Here is a 9,228-nt window from a genome sequence, read left to right on the forward strand (position 1 = left end):
TGGCCGATCATTCAAACGTGATTATACCGATGTGTCGTCTATGTGGTAAAGAAAATTGACAGATTGCTGTAGCAAGTCGGTGACTGCCACTGTCAGTCGAGGCACGGATCGAGTCAATAGTGTGGGTGTTCAGTTCTTCATTTTGTTCATGACAGTTGGTCGTAACGATATACTTTTTGTACATCAATTATAACAGAGGACGTAATGTCATTCTTCACATATGAATCTACTTATGCATCGTATTTCCTTATTTCAGAATGTGTAAATTCCTACGGAGATGGCTGTGTTCACCCGTGTTCCTCTAGGAGTTGTAGTGGAATCTCTGCATGTAATCACGTGACCGGGGATTGTGAAAATGGCTGCATACCCGGATGGAAGCATATTGATTGTACAGAAGGTCAGTTTGCCCATCATTCACAATTTATCATATTATCATACACAGCCTGTGTCCAAGGGGTGGAATATGGCGCTGGTTGTGTTGGAAACTGCAGTTCCCGGATGTGTAAGGGAGGGAATATCAACTGTCACCGGGACACAGGCCGATGTGTGTCAGGATGTCAGCCAGGGTGGAAAGGAGAAGACTGTAAACGGCATCGACAAGTGTTATATCGAAGTTCATGATGTGCATAGAATCATAACATAAGTCTAATAAATAAAATAACTGTACATTTTACCCGTCTTTGACTTGGTACACTGGTTAATGATGAATTTCTTGAATAACTAATGTCTATACGCTCTTAGTTCGTTTCTGTACACAGCTTGTATTCTTTTCATTGGCAGCATGTATAACATGGGTGGGGTGTGGAGCTGGTTGTTTGGGTAACTGCAGTGCCCGGATGTGTGAAGGAGGGTCAGGCACCAGAGCCTGTCATACATATTCTTTTTTTCCATCTACAGCCTGTGTCCAAGGTGTGGAATATGGAGAAGGGTGTGTGGGTTACTGCAGTACCCGGATGTGTGAGGGAGGGAATGTCACCTGTCCCCGTGATACAGGGCTGTGTGAATCAGGATGTCAGTCAGGGTGGAAGGGGGAAGACTGCACTCAAGGTAAGAAACTTTCCATATTCCATTTAATGCATGTGTACATATTTATTTACACAAATTTGGCTCCGGGGTACAATAGGTCTTCAGCAACCCATGCTTGCCGTAAAAAGTGACTATGCTTGTCGTAAAAAGGCGACTAAAGGGATCGGGTGGTCAGGCTCGCTGACTTGGTTGATGCATGTCATCGATCCCAAATGCGTGGATCAATGCTCATGATATCAGTCACTGGATTGTCTGGTCCAGACTCGATTATTTACAGACCGCCGTCATATAGCTGGATATTGCTGAGTGCGGCGTTAAACAACAAACGAACCATCCAACCAACACAAATTTGGCTGGTAAAGACAGTAGTTAAGCTCACTTCCATGAAAACAATGCTTCTTGATTGAACGATTGTATAGGATACATATTGAGCCGTTCGTAAAAGATAATATAAAAACTATACTGTCATATCTTTCGTAAAACACTTGTCGCATATCTCGAAGCATATTGATTGTACAGAAGGTTAATGTCCTCTCCATTTATTATTGGTGATATACTCTTCAAAGAAAGGAACGCAAAACGGATATTTTTGGCAAAACAAGCAAAAGTAGCAGACCAAGAAGTGCAAAATGAAGAGGTCTAACGTTTGATAGTGTCAGTGACAAATTTTCCGGATCAAAATGATCACAAAATGGACATGCAAACCATTGGTCCGGAAACACGTACGATTCGGAAAAAAACCCGTACCCAGTGCTTTAACAAAAGGACCATGGGGCTGCACGTACTGCACGTGCAACAGCACTATGAACGGTCTTAAAGTGCAGGGTTTTTGATTGCCTGGCATCTACGTTAATCAAACAGTGACAGTATTTTCCTATCAGCCAAAAATCAGGCTTTGCGTTTCTTTTTTTGAAGAATATATTATTGCCACTCAGGATACGCATGACTACACATCTTGGACGCATGCAATACAGGTCAGTGCGAGTTAGGATGTCAGTTGGGGTGGCAACGCGAATATTGTACCAAGGGTAAATGACACGTAACAGTGTTGTGATAATTTGGATAGAATTGTTACATAAATCTGAATTTATTTGTAGATTACGTTGTGAATTTGTGTCAGCTCACAAATGACATCCTGGTTATAGTAGAAGTATGTGGTACATTGTGGGCTGAGTGTCATGAACAAATGGTTTGGTTGTTGTCTTAATTGTTTTCCGTCTACAGCCTGTATCCAAGGTTTGCAATACGGCGCTGGATGCCTTGATAACTGCACTACCCGAATGTGTGAGGGAGGGACCGGCACCTGTCCCCGGGATACAGGTCGCTGTGAGTCAGGATGTCAGTCAGGGTGGAAGGGAGAAGACTGTACTACTGGTAAATAGCATCCACACTCCACTTAATACATGTGTGAATTCTAGTGTAAAAAATGTATTTTACCCTACTCAAAAACGTCATGCTGGATTTCTTGCACACTGTTAGGACTCAAGTTCAGAACAAGTCCTAAATACGCAATTCATATTGCAAACAATGCATAATTAGAATGTCGGGTTGTTTGGACTTGTCTCATATAGTGTAAGAATGCTTTCAGTCAAGACTTGAATAATAATTTAAAGGTCGCCATGATACAGCTCGAATATTTGCTGACTTCGGCGTTAAACAGCATTTAAGATTCACTTAGATTACGGTATAAAGTTGCTTTAAAACGTTATGACAACGTTGTAATGGACACAGCGTAAACTGATCAGTCAATATAACATTACTCTTTACAGATACACACGTAAACATAAACAAAAAGCAATTGAATTCAACATTCTCGGGACAAACGTATTTCTGTTCCTAGCATGTGTCCAAGGAGATGAATACGGAGCTGGATGTAAAGGTAGCTGCCGTGCCCGGAAGTGCCTGGGAGAGTCGGGCTCCTGTCCCCGGGATACAGGCCGGTGTGAGGTTGGGTGTCAGTCTGGATGGGAGGGAGAGGACTGCGCCAAAGGTAAGAGGACAATAGGCAGTCATGACTTAATCCAGCTCTACAGAACTATTACGAAATGGAAATTTAACTGCAACTGCGACTTACTTCGTATATAGCTCACTTATTGACAAACTTCGACCACAGTGGCTCAAACAGAAACTTTATGTTTTCATTTTTTTAGTGGCATAGGTATTTTACTTTCAATATTGATAAAGAATGAATAAATTGGTAATTTATGAGTATACATATATAAACCGTTTGTGTCCATCCTGTTCTGAAACTAGATACATTGATAAATCCGATAAACACATACAAACAATTTCGAAGATGATTTGTTTTCGTGATCAAAGGCAACACCACTTCCTGAGTAAACGTTTAATGGTTCGCAGGTTCTTAGGTTCCAAAGCGAAATGGCCAACATTGGCTTCTGCGATGATAGGCTTACGACAGGCCTAAGGAAAAAGGAGGGGATTCGGTTGTGAGCAGTATCCGTAGAATGGTCTTGACCACTAACGACGCTCGTATCAGTTATCAAAGGGGGGTCATCGTCAGCATAATGTATTTCGTCTGAAGTAATGATTATTTATTAGCGTCCGTGTGTAACACATGTTACATCAATAAGAAAATATGCTGTAAATAATTCTTTCTGACAATAATCGTGTAATTCCCCTTAACTGCATTTACTCTGCGGGAACAGATCTTGTCATTTCAAGATGACTGAACTTTTTTTTCTTTCATTTAAGTAGTGTTAAAAGCAAATCATATCGATATAACATTGCTTGTTAAACGTTTGTGTAAATCACGAGTAAGAGATGGCAATTAACCTGTGACACACAATTTTGGTCGATTTACGTTACCGGTTACATTGGAATGCGATAAACCAATTGAGGGTATATTCTCACACTTACGGAAAACAAAGTAAGTTCCAATTCCATAAATAAAGGACACAGTTCATTGTTGATTAACGAACATACTTTTTATTAATTTTAGATCTGAAGTAACATAATATTGTCACCCGACTTTCACCTCAAAGTAATCACCAATTGTAAACAATGTTGATGTATGACATCTACGTTTACAAAAAGGCGTGTCCATTGACATCAGTATGAGAGATTTTACGAGGAGTCTTTCGTTATTTCGGGTTGTAGCTATCACAGGTGAGCTTGAAATATACGTAATACAAGAGGCATCTCAAAACGGACGTTATTTTGTAAACACTATCCAAAAGGGCAGAAAGTTCACTTTGGCGTTCGTGTATGCGTATTTTCCAAAACATTCCACATGTAATGTTAACGGCGACGTTTCACAATGATCATTGCTGATTTGTTTAAAAAAACATTACCAGCGATCACTACAATGTTTTTTTTTAAATTAAATTCTCTGAGTAAATATTAAAAAAATTGATTTCAAAATATACACTAAATATATGCTTATTTAGTAATGTGTTACAAATAGCGAAATTGACGATATACCAAACTTTCAGAGGCCATACAGTAATTTTCCATTGCCTAAAATGAGAGTTCCAACAGAATTTCCAACCTCAGAGTATACTGTGTTCGGGATGAATTTTGAATTTTAGTGAACGTCTAAGTAGTCATGTTTGAAGAGGAGCGACAGACGCATACATGTGTTAGAAATGTTAATTTATTGACCAATATTGCGGATTCTAAAGATCGTGGTAAGCAAGGAAGACGACAGAGAAATGTTCAACTCGAGATTCCTCATGAATAGTAGTTAAGGTAAAAAAGGTGTATAGACTTCAAAAGGTGAAGTTTATACTTGGTACACGTCACATGTAGAAGTTCGTTGACAAATGAACATTCCCATATTTCAAATAAATAGATAATGAATAGTGGTTCAGGTAAAAAAGCGAAAGGTTTAAGTTTATGCTTTGTAAACGTCACATTTAGAAGAATGTTGACAATTGAACGGGCCAATTATATCACCAGAAATCTCTTTAAAACTTTAAAATAAGTACTTATATCTATATGCCCTAATAATGTTAATAATCTCGGATAACTTAAATCTTAATTGTCTCTTATCTTATCCTCATCTTCATCTTGATCCTGATCTAACTTTAAGAAATCGGAGCCTAAACCATCATTTCATACCCATCAGGTAAAACCCTAGACATCTACACATTTGGTAAGTATAACGTTCAAACATAAGCATACCATGGTTGCTTGAAGATTTCATGCACGAAAATAAACATTCCCATTTATCAAATTAATAAAGGGGGTAGCTGTTGTAAAATATGAAATATATATATATGTGTGTTTTACAGTACGTACACATATTGTATATATTGAACTTTGAAGTTGCAGGGTTGGTGAATGAGAACTCTGTGGCCAGGACAGATCTGCCATTCAGTCACATCATTGGTGTTGTCATTGGATTGGTTGTGGGTGTCGTCCTAACACTGTTGCTGACAGGTGGCGTGCTTCTTTACCTGTTTAGAAAAGGAAGGTAAGTGTAAAAAATGGTAGCAGCGTTTCAGAATATATATATATATATATATATATATATATATATATATATATATATATATATATATATATATATATATATATATATATATATATATATATATATATAAAATCTTATTTCTTCATGCACATCAACCATTTTTTTCCTGCAGGTTGTTATTGAGTCGTGACCCTGTGAAGGATGGAAAGGGAAAAGAGACAGCTGACTCCAGCATGACCCTAGCAGACAACTACACATCTATATCCGAACTGCCACACACTGATGGACGCAACACTCAAGACAAAGACTATGCTGGACTGGACACAGAAACGAGAGCTGACAACAAAAACTATGACGTCATCCAGAATAAAGTATATGAAAACGCATAAACTCGAAGTTTGCCCGTAGACATGTGACTGTACATAAGCTTCCAATGCAAGTCCATTGCCAATCTCAAAATTAGACCTGTTGTCGGTCATACAAGACGAGATTGAAGTAAGGCCTGATGGAGGTGACCAAATAACTTTTCAGCTATCAAATGACTCCTCTGACAAAGTTAACGATGGTGACAGTAGCGGATTATCTTAATGCATAAAAAATCTACAATAACCTTGTATCGATTAATATTCTTAATGTCACGTTTGTGTCTTTTAAAGTTATGCACATATGGCCAAAATTAACCCATTAGGACCGGACACTAAGAGGAGATGGAGCCTGTATGTTATGCAACCTGTCGTATGTTGAGGACTAGTTCCAATATCTCTCGTTGCATATGCCACAAATATTATCACCATTGATAAATACACCCGCAATAGAGAAAACCCCTAGAATCCGAACATATTATGTACATGTCTTAAAAGAGCATATGCAAAGAAGCAAGCTTGTGTAACAGTCATGTTAAACAAATGTTTAGTCATTTGTTCAGTCAAATGTGAGAAATGAGCTCATTTTATATCTTGGTCCATGCTGACTTCACTGAATGTCACTCAGTTTTAAAATAATATACAGAATAGGTAGGATAGATGACACTGATATTTAACACTGTCTGAAAAAGGAAATATACCATTAAACAGAGACAATGCATGGGTGTCAGAGTATAGTTATGTCAGTATGTGCAGCTGATATGCCCTACGTAAGAACGAGTTTGTATTTCATTATTTTATTGACTTAATACATGATGGGGACCAATTGTGCTCTCCTTCTTGCTGATCTCTTACGCACATGAATCGCAATTTCTCTTCCGAGTGGCAAAGTCAATACAAGGTAATTTGGCTGAGAAGTTTAACTTAAGCTTTAGGTATAACGTAATAGTTGACAGCGTTGATATAGCTGCAATGAATTACATCACAATGCTTTGCAGACCATTGTGACGTCGTCAGTTACCATGACGTCACAATCAAATCACATCACTAATGGCTCTGCTACTGAAGCTGTTATCAGTACTTTTACACATAATTAGACAGTCTACCAACTGGAAACGTTGGAAGAATGATGTTGGATAATAAATAAAATCTCACCCTCGTGTCTCTTGATATCAACCCTCGTTGATAAAAGAGGAAAAAAATCCTCGGAAAGCTTCGGAGGTTTTCCACTTTTATAAACTCGTGTTGACATATTTGATATCAAAAGACACACAAGTAAGATTCTCTGTTTAACTATCAAGCACATAGTCAATTCCCTTCCACTGATTGATCCACAAGAACTAGAAATACAGGAGACCAGTGAGAGCACCTCATCTGTTTCTCAACAAGCCTGCATGACAAAAGGGATGACTTCAACTTTTCGTGTATGCCCTGCAATATTCCAGTAGCTCTAGCCTTTTGTGTCAACATGTCCCAACTTTTGAGAAAAAATCGAACATGCTCTTTCTTACACGATTTCAAAGAGCGCTATAAATTCCTGTTCAAAAGTTGTTTCATCATGGTTACAACATTAAAGTCCTCAGTAAAGCTTTCAAAACGTTTTATGGTGGTTGAAGTGGCCCATGTTAATCCATAAATAATTGTAAATTCATATTATTGTCAATTACACGAACATTTTTATCGTTGGGTATGGCCTTCAATTTCGTTCTGTGTATGAATTCGTCATTATGATTTAACAGTTCATTACCATTTCAGTTGATTGATAAGTACATTTTCCTCATGTATTTACCTCATTTATTGCTCAGTTCCTCCCTTTATTTACAGCTCAGTTTTCTGTAGAATGTATCTTCTTAGCTGTGTTCCATTTCCCGGTTTGTAGCAAGCCGCCATTGTACGTCACAGCCTGACCTGACTTTTAGTTTCGTATCTCGCATTTAGGTTATTCAGTAGCTTCAACTCAATTATTATCATCTAAATATTTGTTTTAATTATTCGTTTGCAGACTTAGTTCAATTAGGCTTTTATTGCTTTTTGCATTGCTTTGTTTATTGTATCTTGTTTCGAATGAGTTCGTTGATGACGTCACTCATCAACAGTGACAGTTGTATTCAGTTGAAGATTTGTTTTGCATGAGAGTAGACGGTATGTTTATTTCTTTAAGTTTGGCAAGTTGTAATTCATTCTAGTGTAATAATTATTGTTCATTGTTATATACATCTAATTACTATTAATTCAATAAATCTAATTATTTATTGACTTCAATCACTTGTTGGTTGTATATTGGTGAAATTTATTTCATTAACTGTGAGTGTTGGGGGGGATTGAGGTTAACTGCCCCAGGCCTACCCCTGAAACCGTCACAGTGGTCATGTGGAGGACAATTCCAGATTTGACGTATCAGTGAAAATAAAGATGCCCGATGCAATTCACAATTTTATACTTATTCACAAACACATGATACAATCGGAATTGTAAAATTATGGCAGACATTTCTTGTTGCTTTGGAAAGGTTTTTGTCCCTTTTACTAACCGTTAATATTTCCTTCGAGGCAAGAACGCATTTTCCTTTGTCTGTCTGATGGTCTTCAGTTATGAAACCTTCCCTAGCTTTATTTTAACATTGCAAACATATTTTGAAGAGACATCATTTTCACACTTGAACATGTCACTGAACTGATCAAATAATAAACCATTTGTGTGATGCCAGATTCCTCCAGTTACAGATATTTCAGATCCAGTCCATTCATTATCTTTACAATGCTTACATCTTTAACAAACATCAGATTTTAATCGGCAATATGATCGCTAACGATTCAGTCAGTCTAGAATGAAATATGAATTATCACTCGTATGTTAGTTAACGTCTATGTACCAACATTAAAGACACGTTGAAACAGTGTTAAAACATATGACTTACATAAATGGCTGACATTTTCTTGGGGTTTGGTGAATGATGGTCGTGATGGTTGCAGTCAGGATCCGAAGCCAATTCCTTGAAGAGATCTGAAGTTGGTACACATAGTGAGGCATTACATGACAGTGGTAAACACGACGTCCTTTCTCAGCCAAATGATGTTCAGTGTGTTTGGTACTTACATCTGGTGATGGCTTTACCCATGTCTAAAAAACCTGGTTGCCACAAGCTATGTGTAACGGACCTGCAGGAATTCACACTGACGACCAACCCATTAATGATAACGTGACACATGAGTCGACTTTCAAGAGAGATGAGGTCTGTCCTGCAGCTGTAGATGACACCAGCCTATATACATGACTGAGGCACCACGGTATTGACAATGTACAGCTGTCTACACTACTGGTGGAGCCCATGAGCATGTATCCAACTAGAATTCTTGCCATCTGTCTACATGTAATTCAGTAAAGTTATAACATCACGCCTACTCC

At 38.0% G+C, this 9,228-nt stretch overlaps 1 pseudogene; it reads left to right on the top strand.

The window, feature by feature from the left end:
- LOC139478834 (multiple epidermal growth factor-like domains protein 10) overlaps window positions 1-7,984 on the top strand; it is a 53,180-nt pseudogene extending 45,196 nt beyond the window's left edge.
- The last annotated feature ends 1,244 nt before the right edge of the window (window positions 7,985-9,228 follow it).

This window comes from Haliotis cracherodii, unplaced genomic scaffold (genome assembly GCF_022045235.1).
Source record: "Haliotis cracherodii isolate W230 unplaced genomic scaffold, xgHalCrac1.p SCAF_4, whole genome shotgun sequence".
NCBI lineage: Eukaryota > Metazoa > Mollusca > Gastropoda > Lepetellida > Haliotidae > Haliotis > Haliotis cracherodii.